The 15,256-nt window shown below is 42.5% G+C and overlaps 1 long non-coding RNA gene across 3 annotated transcripts; it reads left to right on the forward strand.

The window, feature by feature from the left end:
• Positions 1–248: 248 nt before the first annotated feature.
• On the forward strand, positions 249–12,106 carry LOC108580883. 3 transcript variants are annotated; one of them, XR_002515505.1, is made up of 5 exons: positions 5,010–5,369; positions 5,838–5,958; positions 6,090–6,186; positions 7,465–7,605; positions 11,962–12,106. It is a non-coding gene; the product is annotated as an uncharacterized LOC108580883 (long non-coding RNA). The 3 variants fall into 3 exon arrangements; XR_002515503.2 differs by lacking the exons at positions 5,010–5,369; positions 11,962–12,106 and adding an exon at positions 249–1,111 and having other exon boundaries at positions 7,465–9,737; XR_002515502.2 differs by lacking the exon at positions 11,962–12,106 and having other exon boundaries at positions 7,465–9,737.
• The last annotated feature ends 3,150 nt before the right edge of the window (positions 12,107–15,256 follow it).

A 15,256-nucleotide genomic window follows, 5' to 3' on the forward strand; every position in this document is an offset into this window, starting at 1 on the left:
ACCTTATGGAGAAAGTGTTGTTATAATCACTTTAATTTTAATTTTTTTTTTTTTTTTTTTTTTTTGAGACAGGGTCTCACTCTGTCCTCCAGGCTTGAGTGCAGTGGCACGATCTTGGCTCACTGCAACCTCCCACTCCCAGGCTCAAGTGATCCTCCCACCTCAGCCTCCTGAGTAGCTGGGATTACAGGCACATGCCACCATACCTGGCTAATTTTTGTGTTTTTAATAAAGACAGGGTTTCACCATGCTGGCCAAGCTGGTCTTGAACTCCTGACCTCAAGTGATCTGCCCACCTTGGCCTCCCAAAGCGCTGGGATTATAGGCGTGAGCCACTGTGCCGGCCTGTTAGACTCACTTTAGATGTGAGGAGACTGAGGTCCCAAGTGGGTAAGGAACGCTTAGTACATACGTAGTGTGACTCAGGCTTGAATCCAAGTGTGCTGGCTCCGAAATCCATGGTCTTTCCATCTTTATAGTCCATCTGTATGGTCTTGATGAAAAGGCCTAGAGTGGGCAGAATGTGAGTGCCTCGAGAATGACAGCAAGGCAGTCACGGTGGGACACTCCCGCACAGGACGAGAGAATTCCAAGGTGGTGGGACTCCAGGATGGGGGCTAGGGAGAGACATAGGACTTCTAAGGACTGATGACAACCTCTGGGATGTCACTCGCAGGAGTGTGCCCATCAGACTGAGCTTGCACAGAACGCTCTCTCGGTGGTCTGAGCCCAGCAAGGCCTGCCCGCCTGCCGGCTGCAAGTCTTCTCTGCCCTGAGCCTGTCTGCAGGATGGGACAGCATATGGGGCCATGGACCAGTGGCTTTCCCAGCCCAGGACCTTTGCTGTTCCTCAGGACTGAGCCGAACCACAGCTCTTCTCACTTGGGCCAAGTTAAATGCCAGGGCTGCTGATACAGTAAACAGGAAGGAGGGTGTTTGGATTTGGTCCCTGAGGCTGGGCCTGAGAGGTCAGGCTGCCCTCCATGAGGAACGGGAGATGGTAGGGACTCGGTTGCCGCCTCGCTCTTCTCCTGTCCCAGCTGTCTCTCTGTTTTTTATGCAACTTTCTGTGACTTTTTCAAGGGTGGAGATTTGGCTGGAGCAGGATTAGGTAAGAAAAGAGGGAATGGAGAGGGATGGGTGTTGGGACTGGAGGTAAGGATGGAAAGGATGGGGTTGGCCATGGAGGGAGGGACCTAAGCCGCTAGAGCAGCATCTACTGAGTTCTTACCACGTGCTAGTAATGGTGCTGAGCACTTCATGGACATCATTTCTCTGAATCCTCGGAGCCACTTAAGGGTTAGGTACTCTTATTACCCCATTGCATTGATAGGGAGGCTGAGCTTAGCAGAGACCTGGACCCAGATCTGTCTGACTCCCAAGCTAGTGATCCTATCCACTACATTGTGGAGGGGTGGGGGATAGGGCAGGGGTGGGGAGGGGGTTGAAGAGAGACACTGAGAGAGCCCAGGGAACTCGGGCAGGGAAGGCTGGCCCGGAGTTGAGATCGTTGCAGTCCTGGGCTCCCCCTTCCTGTGGCTCCCTTGTTGCCACCCCCAACTGCACACGCTCCTGATTGGCAGGCCTCTTTTAGGAAGCCTCCTGCTATGCTCTTTCCCTGAGAAAAACCTCCTCTCTGGAAGGGGCCTGAGGTGAAAATGATTCAGAAGGCAGCTGAGGTGTTCTGGAAAGAGCCCCAAAGACCAGGCTCTGAGGCCTCCCTGGGCCACTTACTAAATGGGAGAGGATTACTTGGGAAAAAGCCTAGAACAGTGCCCAGCATAGTAGGTGCTCATTTAAATTTTAATCTGTAAAAGCAGAGATCATATCCCTACCTCAGTCTGTGATCAGGTTGGGTGGATATTCTGCATGTGAAAGTTCTTAGGAAACTGTAAAGTTATTTAATTGTAAGCATATTAGTATGATCTCAGGAATGTGTGTATTTTATGAGAGAGCCAAGTGTCGAGCCAAGGGATGTGTTGACTGGCTGGGAAGTTCTTCTGGGCACAGAAAGTCCCCGCTGGTTCTCCAGAAACAACCTGAAATCCCACAACTTGTCTCTAGCTGCCTATTATGAGACTGGAAGCCAAGCTGAGCTGGTAAAAAACCCTCATGAGGAACCCCAAGGCTTGAGGCCATGGAGCTTCAGAGAATTTCTTAAGGAGAAGAAAGTTGCCTTCAGAGGTTGCAACTTAGCTTTAGGTGGCAAGGAGGCTGTTTCCTCAGAGAGGGGCTTGCTGTGATTGCACAGGGAGCATGGCCAGGCAGCAATGCCACAGCTCTGCAAACTGGCTCCATAGACTAGAAGACAGACAGAGGACAGGCACACAGATGGGAGTGCAGTGCAAAGGGGCTGTGGGTTGCATACTGCAGCTGGAAGACACAACTTTTTGGATTTCCCTGAATTCCTGCCAGGCACTTTTCTCCCGGACGACCTTCCTGATGGCACTAAGAACTTAGCTGCTCTACAGCTAAAGGCACTCACCCTTCAAAGGAAGTTATTGCTTGCTCAGGTCACATAGCTCCGAAGAAGTGGATTAGGGATTTATATTCAGTCCTGTCAGATCCAGTACCCAATTTCTTTTATTTATTTTTCGAGACAGAGTCTTGCTCTGTCGGCCAGGCTGGAGTGCAGTGGTACAATCTTGGCTCACTGCAACCTCTGCCTCCTGCACTCAAGTGATTCTTGTGCCTTAGCCTCCCGAGTAGCTGGGATTACAGGCGACCACCACCACCTCCGGCTAATTTTTGTATTTTTAGTAGAGATGGGGTTTCGCCACATGAGCCAGGCTGGTCTTGAACTCCTGACCTTGGGTGATCTGCATACCTTAGCCTCCCAAAGTGCTGGGATTACAGGTGTGAGCCATTGTGCCTGGCCCGGTACCCAATTTCTGACTGTTAAATGGTGTGACTTCCAAGTAGCATCATCTTTTTTAAAATTCAATTTTATTTTAAGTTATGGCAAAAAAAAAGGCATAAAATTTACTCAACAAGTTTTCAGTATACAGGTTGTTAAATGTGTCTACTCTAGAACTCTCTAGAACTTTTTCATCTTGCAAAACTGAGACTCCATACCCCTTGAATAACAATTCCCCAATTCTTCCTCCCTTTAGCTTCTGGCAACCACCATTCTATCTTCTGTTTCTATGAGTTTGACTACTTTCATTGTTATTATTATTATTTGGAGACAGGGTCTCACTCGTCACCCAGGCTGGAATGCGGTGGTGTGATCACGGCTCACTACAGCCTCAACTTCCTGGGCTTAGGTGATCCTCCCACCTCAGCCTCCCTGGTAGCTAGGACTACAGATGTGCACCACCACACCTGGATAATTTTTTGTAATTTTTTTTTTTTTTTTTGGTAGAGATGGCATTTCACCATGTTGGCCAGGCTGGTCTCAAACTCCTGGGCTCAAGCATTCCACCCACTTTGGCCTCCCAAAGTGCTGAGATTACAGGCATGAGCCACCGTGTCCAGACTGAGTTTAACTACTTTAGATGCTTCATCTAGGTGGAATCATACAGTGTTTGTCTTTTTGACACTGGTTTATTTCACTTAGCTTAATGTCCCCCATGTTGTAGCATATGACAGGATTTCTTTCTTTTTAAAGAAGAAATAATATTCCATCACATGTATTTACCACCTTCTCTTTATCCATTCCTCCTTCAATGCACATTTGTGTTGCTTCCCCCTCTTAGCTGTGGTAAGTAATGCTTTAGTGAACAAGGGTGAGCAGCATCATCTTTTAAAGCAAAGACATTTGCATGTGTGTACACATATGCATAAAGATATGGACACGCATTCAAGTGTGGTGTATACATATGCCTCCACTGAGGGTAGATCCAGGCATAACCTGCCTTGGGGTATATCTTAGAGCAAACTAACTCTGTAAAGCAATCACATTTTCATGAAATAATGTCAGGTTTTAAAAACTTTTATCAAATTAACAGAGCATTTAAATGCAATTGAAAATGCCTTTGCAAAATTATGACTGAGACAGTGAAAGAGATCTGACTTTACTGACTCCATCTTGCTTCTAACCTCCAAGCTGCCCCTGTAGGCTGGGCTGAACTAATTTTGGGAGAAACTTAGTTTATAGTTTATAGTTTAAACAAAGATGGTAACAACCCTTTCCCAAAGCAGGCCTCCTTCTTGCCTGGGGACTAGATTGCCTTTGTAGAACTAATATTAGCTGCAAGATTAGAAATTATGGTTTAGGAGTCATGCAGCTGGAGACTTCAAGATTCTGATCTTCCCTAAACTGCTCCTAAGATCATTGCTTGAGACATTTTGTAGACCCTGCACTTGATGAATCAGCTGGAACCACCCAGATCAGTAAACTGGCTCGTCTGATCTTGTAGCCCTCACCCAGGAACTGACTCAGTGCAAGAAGACAGGTTCGACTCCCTGTGATCTTTCTCTTTCTTTCTTTCTTTCTTTCTTTCTTTCTTTCTTTCTTTCTTTCTTTCTTTCTTCCTTCCTTCCTTCCTTTCTTTTCCTTCCTTCCTTCCTTCCTTCCTTCCTTCCTTCCTTCCTTCCTTCCTTCCTCTTTCTTTCTTTCTTCTTTCTTTCTTTCCCTTTTTTTTTTTTTTGGGACAGAGTCTCACACTGTTGCCCAGGCTGGAGTGCAGTGGTGTGATCTCGGCTGACTGCCACCTCCGTCTGCATGTCCAAGCGATTCTCCTGCCTCAGCCTCCTGAGTAGCTGGGATTACAGGTGCCTGCCACCATGCCCGGCTGTTTTTGTATTTTTAGTAAAGATGGGGTTTCACTATGTTGGCCAGACTGGTCTTGAACTCCTGACCTCACGATTTGCCCACCTCAGCCTCCCAAAGTGCTGGGATTATAGGTGTGAGCCACCGCGCCCAGACTATGATTTCATCTCTGACCAATCAGCACTCCTGGCTCACTGGCTTCCCCTAACCCACCAAATTATCCTTAAAAACTCTGCTCCCTGAATGCTCAGGGAGACTGATTTGAGTAATAATAAAACTCCCGTCTGCAGTACAGCTGGCTCTGCATGAATTACTCTTTCACTATTGCAATTCCCCTGTCTTAATGAATCAGCTCTGTCTAGGCAGCGGGCAAGGTGAACCCCTTGGGCAGTTACAAATTTGGGGGCTCGTCTGGGATTGCCCTTGTGGCTACCTGCCCATGATTCAGTGGCCTCCTCCTTTAGCGATGGATCCAGAAGCCAGCCCAAGGGGCGGCCTAGTTCTCTTGGACTGGGGGCTGACTCTGGTATTTCTCTATTGGCAGGGCACTGCCAACCCAATGTGCATGGATTTAATTGCAATGGAGAAATTGTTCTGGGGAGTAGCCCTGTCCCAGGGTGTCTGTCTGTAGCCCCATGGTGGGGTGTCTGGATTGGTAAGTATCCTAGGCATTGCCAACAGCTGCTTCCTTCTCCTGACCGGTTATGTAGCCCTGTGGTAGGGTGTCTGTAGCACCATTGTGGGGTGTCTGTTCAGCTCCTGGGGGGTCTCAGTTGGCTCTTTCTAACTAGTCACAGAACTCTGAAGGTCTAGTAGGAGGAGTCCTGGTTTGGGAGACTTGTCTTCAATCAGGAAGATTTCGAGGAGGTTTCTCAGAAGGAGACTAGGAGGATAGTTTGGGAGGAATACTCTTGGAGTTCTTGATTAGGGATCTGATTTAGAAGGCCTTCTGTCTTTGTGTGTGTTTGTATATTAGGAAGGGATCTCAGAGGGATTGCTGATGGAAGTCCAGCAGGCCTAACTCAGAGAACTCTCCTTATTTGTCTGGTCACATTCGATGAGCTTTAAGAAGGCTCAACAGGCCTGTCTCAGCGAGTGAATATCTGCTTTTCCTCTTGCTCAGAGACCCCATTGTGAATTACCATTCAGAGGTTGTCCGTCCCCACCTGGAGTGGATCAAAGACAATAGGGGCCAACAGGAAAAAGTTTGAGCTTTGCCAGGCTGATATTGGCTGCTGAACAAGGTGACTAATGTCTGTTTTGTTATGTGTATTTTGCTGGGATGGAAAATGTTAATTCAGTTCCCCATGCAGCCCATTGGGCAGCATATTGCAAATTAAGAATCTTGTCTTAAAGGGTGATTTTCTCTTGTAAGGTGGCTTGAACCCCAAAGTTATAGCACAAGCAAGCAGGATCATCAGAAGCCACTCCATTCTTCTGGAAGCTGCAGGGAAAGGGAATCCAGAAACCAGGTATGCCAGCAAAAAGGGTAAAAAATGCTTACCGGCCAAGTTTCTGATTGTCTTGCTTCCTCTGTCTGAATAAACAGTAAACTATTTGTCTCCTCTGCAAGGGTTTGATTAACAGAAAAAAGGATTTGTGAGACTAGTCTTAGGCTGTTCAAATCTGGTGTACTTTGTGCTAAGAATCTGTTTTTCTGTGTTTTGTAATGGAGAGAGAGGTATCACAGGATAGAATATGGGTGTAGGACCCCTAGGCCTGCTTTTCAAATCCGTTTGGCCGGCTGGTCAGTTACAAACTTTGCTACGGGTCCCTGAAACCAATACAGGATGAAATTTCTCTGTTTTGTTTTGTACTTAAGAGTTTAACCTTATGACCATGGGGGATACTTTCTTTTGGTTTCCACCACCCAGAGGATAGAAATTTTGGGGTTCATGTCATAATCCTAAATTTTTTTTTTTTGAGATGGAGTCTTGCTACCGTCGCACAGGCTGGAGTGCAGTGGTGCAATCTCGGCTCACAGCAACCTCTGCCTCTTTTCGTGTTTTTTTGTAGAAACAGGGTTTCACCATGTTGGCCAGGCTGGTCTCGAGCTCCTGACCTCAAGTGATCCACCCACCTCGGCCTCCCAAAGTGCTAGGATTACAGACAGGCGTGAGCCACTGTGCCCAGCCTAAAAATTTTTCTTGAGCAATTGAAAGCCTTGCAAGCTTGAAATTGGCTTCTCTAGGTTCCTTCTGGGAAAAGCAATAGAAACTGCTCAATGCTGCGCAGCCCAGTAGCTAAGGCTTTATCTTTCGACAGTGGTGGCCTGGGTTCAGTTGTTGGCTGCTGAAATGATTCTTTTCTGGTTTGTTATTTTTGTAACTTTGCCATTTATTGAGGTTTTTTCCCCTGGTAGATAGCTTCTGATTTCCTCTCTTGAATTTTCGTTTCTTTGAACTACTTTGTGGAGATTCTAAATCTTATAAAAAAAGAAACTGCTTACCATGTCTTTGAAGCACCTAGGAGCTTACATTTGGTAAAATTCAGAAGCTAGAATTATTGGCCACTTGGCATGGCTAAAGTCAGGTAATAAGAGATTTGAAAGGATTTCTTTTTTAAACAGCACTATGGTTAAAAGTTAGGTTAATTAAAAGTGGATAAACAAGCTATAGATGTATTTAAAAGGCCGTTGTTATTCTCTTCTTGGAACTTGTTTTTCTGGAAAAAGGTTTTTCCTTCTCAGTTGACTGAATTATTTTTCTCCATTTTTTTTGTCTTGCCATTCTTAATGCACAAACGAGAAGCCCCAAGATAGTTTATGGTAGCCTGGGACTCCTTGGGAAAAACAGAGGAGGCACTGCAGACCCCACTTTGGGGAAAAAAGCTCTGTCTTCATCATGAAACCCCAGGAATTAAAAGCGGATAGATCCCTCTCAAAGTCAAAGGTTCGTTCTGTTTTGCGTTGTGTTATCTGACGGTTTTGAGTTTTGGGGGTATCAGAAATTACTTCACATTATGAGAGAGCTTTGGTGTGTAATAACTAGGTAGGAAATACACTGTAAGGGATGACTAATAGTAGTTTTGGAGGGATACTTGACTTTTTGCACACTTGCATCGGGGACGCATGCTCTTGGCCACCTGGTAGATAAGGAAACATCCCCACCCCCTGCCCGGGAGATGAGACTCTCATGAGGGATGGGCCGATTACAACATGGGCTGATTGGCTTTGGGTTGTCTTGCAATGAAATGCAGGGTAGAAGCACTGCACTGTCCTCTCCCGTAGTATTTTCCTCCTTTTGGGATCCAGGATCAGTATAAAATGGCACCCTTAATTTTGGGGATCTGTCTTTGACTTCAGCTGATTATTTGCTGCTTATGTGGCATTAGAAATGCATGCTTTCCTGGCCCTGTTCCTCCAAGGGCTGCACCCGGAAGCCAGTAATTCAATTAAGAAACTGGCAAATGAAAAGTCTTACAAGTCCTGAATCTTCTCTCTGTTTGTGTATTTATATGTGTTGTATGTTTAGGTATAAAAGAGTTCTGATTAATTGGCTTGGAAAAATAAGCACTTAAATCAAATATTTTGTCAGAAAAATAGAAACTTTAATGCCTTTTTGTTCTCGTGATTTCAGTAATCTTTTGGAAATAAAGACAGTTTTTAAAGACTATTGGTAAAATAAAATATCTTGAAAATGTAGACATTTGGTCTAAATTAAGGTCAGATATCAGATTTGCTAAAGATTTTAAGGTCATACTGTTTCTTTGGCTTTTGAAAACTGTTCAATATACCTACTTTGGAGCATTAGATTATAGATAAGGCCTGCGGATATATGGAGAGCCATGCCCGCTAGCTATGCTAAAAGGAGTCAGATCCTATCTTTGTTTCTGTCTGATGTCCTAGGCTCCACCCCTAGTACATAATTAAAATCGCTTACTTATCAGGTTTTTCACTAAATATAAAAGTTGCTAAGAGTTAATATTGCAACATGTAGTTGAGACCACTGGAGAAACAGTTTTACATACAAGGTGTGTAGCCAATGTGTTTTTGGTAAAAGATTATAAGAAGGCATGGGAATATGGCTTTTGTGAAAGGGAATGTAATTTTGTCTAGTTCAGAGGGTTTTAAAGATTGTCTTAACCTAAAAGAGTAATGGAACAAAGCTGAAGGTTTAAGCAAAGTGAAAAGGGTTTGTAAAGGGTTGATCTTGTAAAAATTCTGTGGGTATAAACAAGTTGACTAAGATTAAAAAGAAATTATTTAGTTTTTTTCCATAGGTTAAAACATTAAAATCATACTGATGTGGGACCAGAATCTGGGCCCATGTGTCTGAATAACAGGGCTTTCTTAGAATATTATCTGCTGTTTGATGGAAAATTGTAAAGGGTTCTAAAAAGTTTAAGAAAATCTTACCTTATGGTGAAACTAATTAAAACTGGATAGAGATATAAAATTTTATCTGAAAAACTAGCTTTAACATTAAAGATGCACTAATGCAAACATGAAATTTGGTTTTCTCTTTTGAAGATGATTTTTATGTAATGTTAAAAGATAATGAAAGGGTTTTGTTTTCTCCTTGGGTAAACGGCAGGGAAAAAAAGAAAAGAGATAAGAGATTCAGTTGGCCTCATGCTATCTTCATTGGGTCTTGTTTGGAAAGCTAAGTCTTCTGTATCAGAGTAAAGCTTTTTCTTTCTTAAAAATTGTTTTGAAGTTATTATTTTGGCCAAATGAATGACTTATGGTGACCTGAGATTCTATTTTGTGATATCCTGTGTTTTACACCTTTGATATTTGACAAACTTTTCAATATCAAATTATAAATTATGTCTCTTTCTAACCTAATATTTTAGCTATTAGGTCCTTTAAAGACCAAAAATGACATTTGGCTTATTTGGTACAAAAATCACACAGGAAGCATTGTCAAATATGAAATGGTATTTGGCTTTCTTTGGTCTATATTTGTGTAAATGTGTTACTGGTATATGTTCTGAAATAATGTAAAACTCCTATAACTCTACTATGACTTAGTCTATGTTATCTGTAATAATTATAATTATTATGTTAAAAGACTGTGTGTGGGGCCTATTGTGGGGGGAAGGGGGGAGGGATAGCATTAGGAGATATACCTAATGTAAATGACGAGTTAATGGGTGCAGCACATCAACCTGGCACATGTATACGTATGTAACAAACCTGCACGTTGTGCACATGTACCCTAGAACTTAAAGTATTAAAAAAAAAAGAAAGACTGTGTGCTACAGAGGTAAATTTCCTTGTCAATTGTGTCTTTAACTGCCCTAAAATGTTTTTGTCATCCACAGATAATTGTTGTCTCATTTTGGTCCTCTTTAAAAGATGGTTTTATAATCGGTTTTAAAATGTAACAGGTGCTCTTAAATGTAGGATTCTGATAAATAACTCTGGAGATTGTAATATTAGAATAGAGGAAAAACTTTCAAATAGAAGAGTGAATGGTGTTTGGTTCACTTTGGACTGTATTTGTATTAATGTGTTATTAGTATGTGTTCCAAAATTATGGGAAACTTCTACAATGTTGATATAATTTAGTGTACATTAATAATTATATTGTTATGTAAAATTGTACACCACAAAAGTAACCAAAATTCCTCGTCAGTTGTAGCTTTAATAGTGGCTATAGACTCTTGTCATCCACAGACATTTTGTCTTGCTTTGGTCCTTTTCAAAAGTCAGTTTATAATCAAATATAGGACTCTAAGCACAGGTCTCAGATAACTTTAAAAATTGTGCTGTTGGAATAGAGGGAAAAAACCAAACTTCTAGGACTGTCATGGAGCACTAATGTGTTAAACATTGCTAAACCTTTTGTTTCCAGAGTCAAGAGAACTTATTTCTTTAGAGGTATTTGCAGCTTTTAACAAGTGAATAAGATATACTCCTGTAAACAAAATTTGGAGCACATTTGTTCCTCTCTACCTGATTTCTCCAGAATTTGGAAACTATTTATTAATATTCTCAATTTATGGCGGTATAGTTAATTGCATAAGTGCAATAAGAAGCTGTTTTCTTCTGTAACAGAACACAGATGGAGAAATTGGTTAATTTACCAAGGTTTTGACTGGAATGGCATGCTTCCTTTAAAGAATCAAAGCTGACTTATAGAGCCAATTAAAGCCTGGTGGGGAATCTGGCCTCATACCTTGTCGGCACAGAGTCCCTGTACAAGGTTCCTGACCTGTGGTAAGTAAGGAATTTCACTTTCTAACAGGCCCAGGAACCCCAAGTTATCTTGGGAACTCAAGAGGAGAGGAATTTGCCCAACTCATAGGTATCTGAGGGTACAAACCCATGGCTGGGCTTGGCTTTTAAAAAGTCTTATCTGAGATTCTTCATGGAACAGAGTTCTATCAAAGCCAATTTAAAAAGCCTGTGTGAAAAATAATTATTTTTGCTGTACTTTATGCAAATAATTAGGCCAAGTACAGTAAGACTAAATTTTATTTTGTAAACAAATCAGTTCTATCGTGATTTGTTTTTAATGAAAATGAGGACTGGAAAGAGAGAAAATTATGCTTCAAAAGAAAAACTATAGTACGCTGTTGTTAGCTGTTCTTGAGGTTTTTTTCTGCAGTTTAGACTAAATTCCAAATTCTTTGTGGACTAGAAGTCCTCAAACTAATGCTTTCAAATCTTTTTTTTTTAAAGTGGGAATTGTACTCCTCATCCGAGGACTCATTATTTACCTTATAATAGGCTGTTTCACTTCAGTACTGTAGTAAAACTATAGTTGAGAATACTAATGTTTTTGCCATGAAAGCCCATCCAGGCCTGCCTGAGTCACTTAGACAGTGGCAAAGCAGTTCAACTCTTCTCACCATGGGGTTCACTCCCATTCCCACCACGTCCCCTGTTGGCAGGAAGAAGCCAGAGCGATCAACCACCTTTTCCCATCTTCATAGCCTACATCATAAGATGAAGGCATTACAAAACCCAAAGGGAAGGATTGAAACCGCCTTGCAAAATTATGACTCAGACAGTGAAAGATCTAATTATACTGACTCCATCTTGTTTCTAACCTCTAACCTGTCCTTGTAGGCTGGGCGTAGGCTGCACTAACTTTGGAGTTTACAGTTTAAACAAAGATGGTAACAGCCCTTTCCTAAAGCAGACCTCTTTCTTGCATGGGGACTAGATTGCCTTTGTAGGACTAACATTAGCGGCAAGATTAGAAATTATGGTTTAGGAGTCTTGCAGCTGGAGGCTACAAGATTCTGAGCCTCCCTAAACGACTTCTAAGATCAGTGCTTGAGATATTTTACAGACCCTGCACTTAATGGATCAGCTGGCATCGCTCAGATCAATAAACTGGTTCATCTGATCTTGTGACCTTCACCCAGGAACTGACTCAGTGCAAGAAGACAGGTCTGACTCCCTGTGATTTCATCTCTGACCAATCAGCACTCCTGGCTCACTGGCTTACCCTGACTCGCCAAGTTATCTTTAAAAACTCTGCTCCCCAAATGCTCAGGGAGACTGATTTGAGTAATAATAAAACTCTGGTCTCCCACACAGCTGGCTCTGCGTGAATTACTCTTTCTCTATTGTAATTCTCCTGTCTTGATGAATCGGCTCTGTCTAGGCAGTAGGCAAACCAACCTTGGGTGGTTACACAACGAAAATATTAAGAAAAATTTTAAAATGTTTTACTGAGTTCAAAACAGGGAGACTATTTTATTGACTAAAATGGTTTGGGACTTAAGTCCTTTTTAAATTAGCTTCATATTTTGGAGCTGCCAGTCAGATTCTCCCAGGGCTGAGATAGTGGCACTTTGCCATAGACTGGTTTCTGCCATAGGCATGTTTAGAAGGACAATGTCCCTCTTCAAGGATGACCTGTTCTACTTTGGGTGAGGATGAATGGCAGGAAATCTTCAGGCTAGGGGTTTACAAACAGTAAGCAATACAAATTCATTTTATGTCGCAGTCCTGAATACATAAACATATGTATCTAGGTGAAGCAAAAATTCCATAGAAACAACACTTAACCTCACTCCAAGTGATGCACTCATATTTTCCAGGCCAGTGCTACTTGAAGTGTGATCCCTGAACTGCTTATCACCAGATCACCAGCCAGGGAGGAGATGAGTGCAGATATTCAGAGAAATTAAAGTGTTTTGCACATGAAAAGGTGTTGACATCATTAGTCATTAGGGAAATGCAAACCAACACTACAATGGAGTACCACGTCACACCCATTAGGGTGGCTATGGTAAAAAAGATAGATAATCCTAAGTGTTGGTGAGAATGTGGAGAAATTGGAAGCCTCGTGCACTGCTGGTGGGAATGTGAAGTGGTGCAGCTGCTGTGGAAAACAGTCTGGCAGTTCTTCAACAAGATAAACACAGAGTTTCCATATGACCCAGCAATTCCATTCCTGGGTGTACACCCAACAGCTTGTACATGAATGCTCATAGCAGCCTTATTTATAATAGCCCCAAAGTGGAAACAACCCAAATGTCCATCAACTGATGGATGGATAAACAAAATGTGGTATATCCACAAAATAAAGCATTATTTGGCAATAAAAAGAAATGAAATGCTGACACATACTGATGAACCTTGAAACATTATGCTAAAGAAAGAAGCCGGTCACCAAAGACCACATGGTGTATAATTCCATTTATCTGAAATGTCCAGAATAGACGCATTTATGGAGATAGAAAGTAGTTTAGTGGTTGCCTAGGGCTGGGGTAATGGGAATCTGAGGGAAATGGGTATTACCTGCTAATGGGTAGAAGGTTTCTTTTAGGAGCGATGGAAATGTTCTAAGATAGATTGTGGTGCTCTGTGAATATACTAAGCACCATTGAATTGTACACTTTAAATGGGTGAATTATATCTCAATAAAGCTGTTAAAAACAGAGTAGTTTAGACACTTATAGTAGGTTGACATTAGTATGGTAGCATGATCCTTTTCCTAGTAATTCATTTTTATTGTTTTATTGCATTTTGCAAAAGTATCCATTCATGACAGATTGGAATTGAAAAAAAAAAAAAAAAAAAAGCAGATCCCTTCGCCACCAGCCTGGCCAACATGGCGAAATCCTGTCTCTACTAAAAATACAAAAATTAGCCAGGCTTGGTGGCACGCACCTGTAATCCTAGCTGCTTGGGAGGCTGAGGTGGGAGAATCACTTGAACACAGGACGCAGAGGTTGCAGTAGAAGAGATTGTGCCATTACACTCCAGCCTGGACAACAGAGTGAGACTCTGTCTCAAAAAAAAAAAAAAAAAAGGGTAAATCCTCTATAATCGATCCTTTGAAAGGCATTGTTCTAGTCTATTTTGCTACTTTAAAAAAATTCTAGTTTTCAGCCACTAAATTGATTTCATTATCCAATGGGTTGTGACTTGTAGTTTGAAAAGTACTGCCCTGGGGGCACAGCACCCCAGCAGGGAAGGTTCGGTGACCTCAGCAACTGTCAGAGGTGAGTGATGCCTTCAGGATAAACTAACACCTTGATCTGACTCTGTCCGGGTCTCCTGCTCCTCCATTGTGTGTTCCCACATAGGCCTTCCACTCCCATCCTACCCAACCACATACTTTCCCCAACATGGCAAACCAGTTGGGATTCCAGTGTCTTTACAAATGATTCCTTTGCCAGGAATAACAAAACTTCAGTGCCATCCACCTAGAAAACACCTTGTTATTCTCCATGTTGCAACTCAGACATATTATCTCTGTACCTGGACCCCCTTCCTCTTTGCTCCTCTTACCCCAAGTCCATAAAAAAGCAACCATTACACAGCATGACAATCACACCCTTGCTGGTCCATCTGCTCCAGGAGATGGTGAATTTTGGGAAGGTAGGTAAGATCTTTTGTTCATTTGTGCATCCTGGCATTCACCAAGGGGTGAGATGCATGTGCTCAGAGCATAAATGTGGCATAGTTCACCCCTGTTTTTATGACAACTGGAATCCTTCCTGTCTGCCACACTAGACAGACAGCCAGGCAAAGAGCCCTTCACGTAGAATCCTGCCCATCCCACATCCTTGGCTGGGAGGTTCCCCTTCCCTTGTGTTTCTGGGCCATTTTACCCAGCTGGTGGGTTGACATGGTGACTCCTGTTTCCTGGCTGCTTATGTGTCTCTCATTCCTTGCATCCTCCACCTTGGTACCGACGGACTTCTCTTTCTGTCTCCTACTGATCATCTGGGGCCATAGGATATAATTTCCTGGCTTCTTTGATATGGGAGATCCTTATTTTTTACTGTGCTTTACAGGTGGCAATTAGTTTCTGATCATGTTGCTCAAAAGAGGATCTCCCTTTTTACCCCGTTCCTATTTGGCCTACTTTTTTAATGTCTAGCTAGATCCAGGCTACAATCCATTTATGACACATACTATTGTGTTAATCTTGTTGCTCTCTCTCTCTTTCTCTCAAGTCCTTGACCATTTAGCAGTATTAAAACATAAAAGGTCAACTTGCCTCTGACTTGAGGGGATCAGCATAAAGAAATCAAGGGAGACAAACAGACTAAAACACATCATTGAGATGACTTAGAAAGGCAGAGAAAAGTAGATGGAACTAAGCCCCGTCTAGCCAAGTTTCC

The sequence above is a fragment of the Papio anubis genome, chromosome 1 (assembly GCF_008728515.1).
Source record: "Papio anubis isolate 15944 chromosome 1, Panubis1.0, whole genome shotgun sequence".
Taxonomy (NCBI): Eukaryota; Metazoa; Chordata; class Mammalia; order Primates; family Cercopithecidae; genus Papio; species Papio anubis.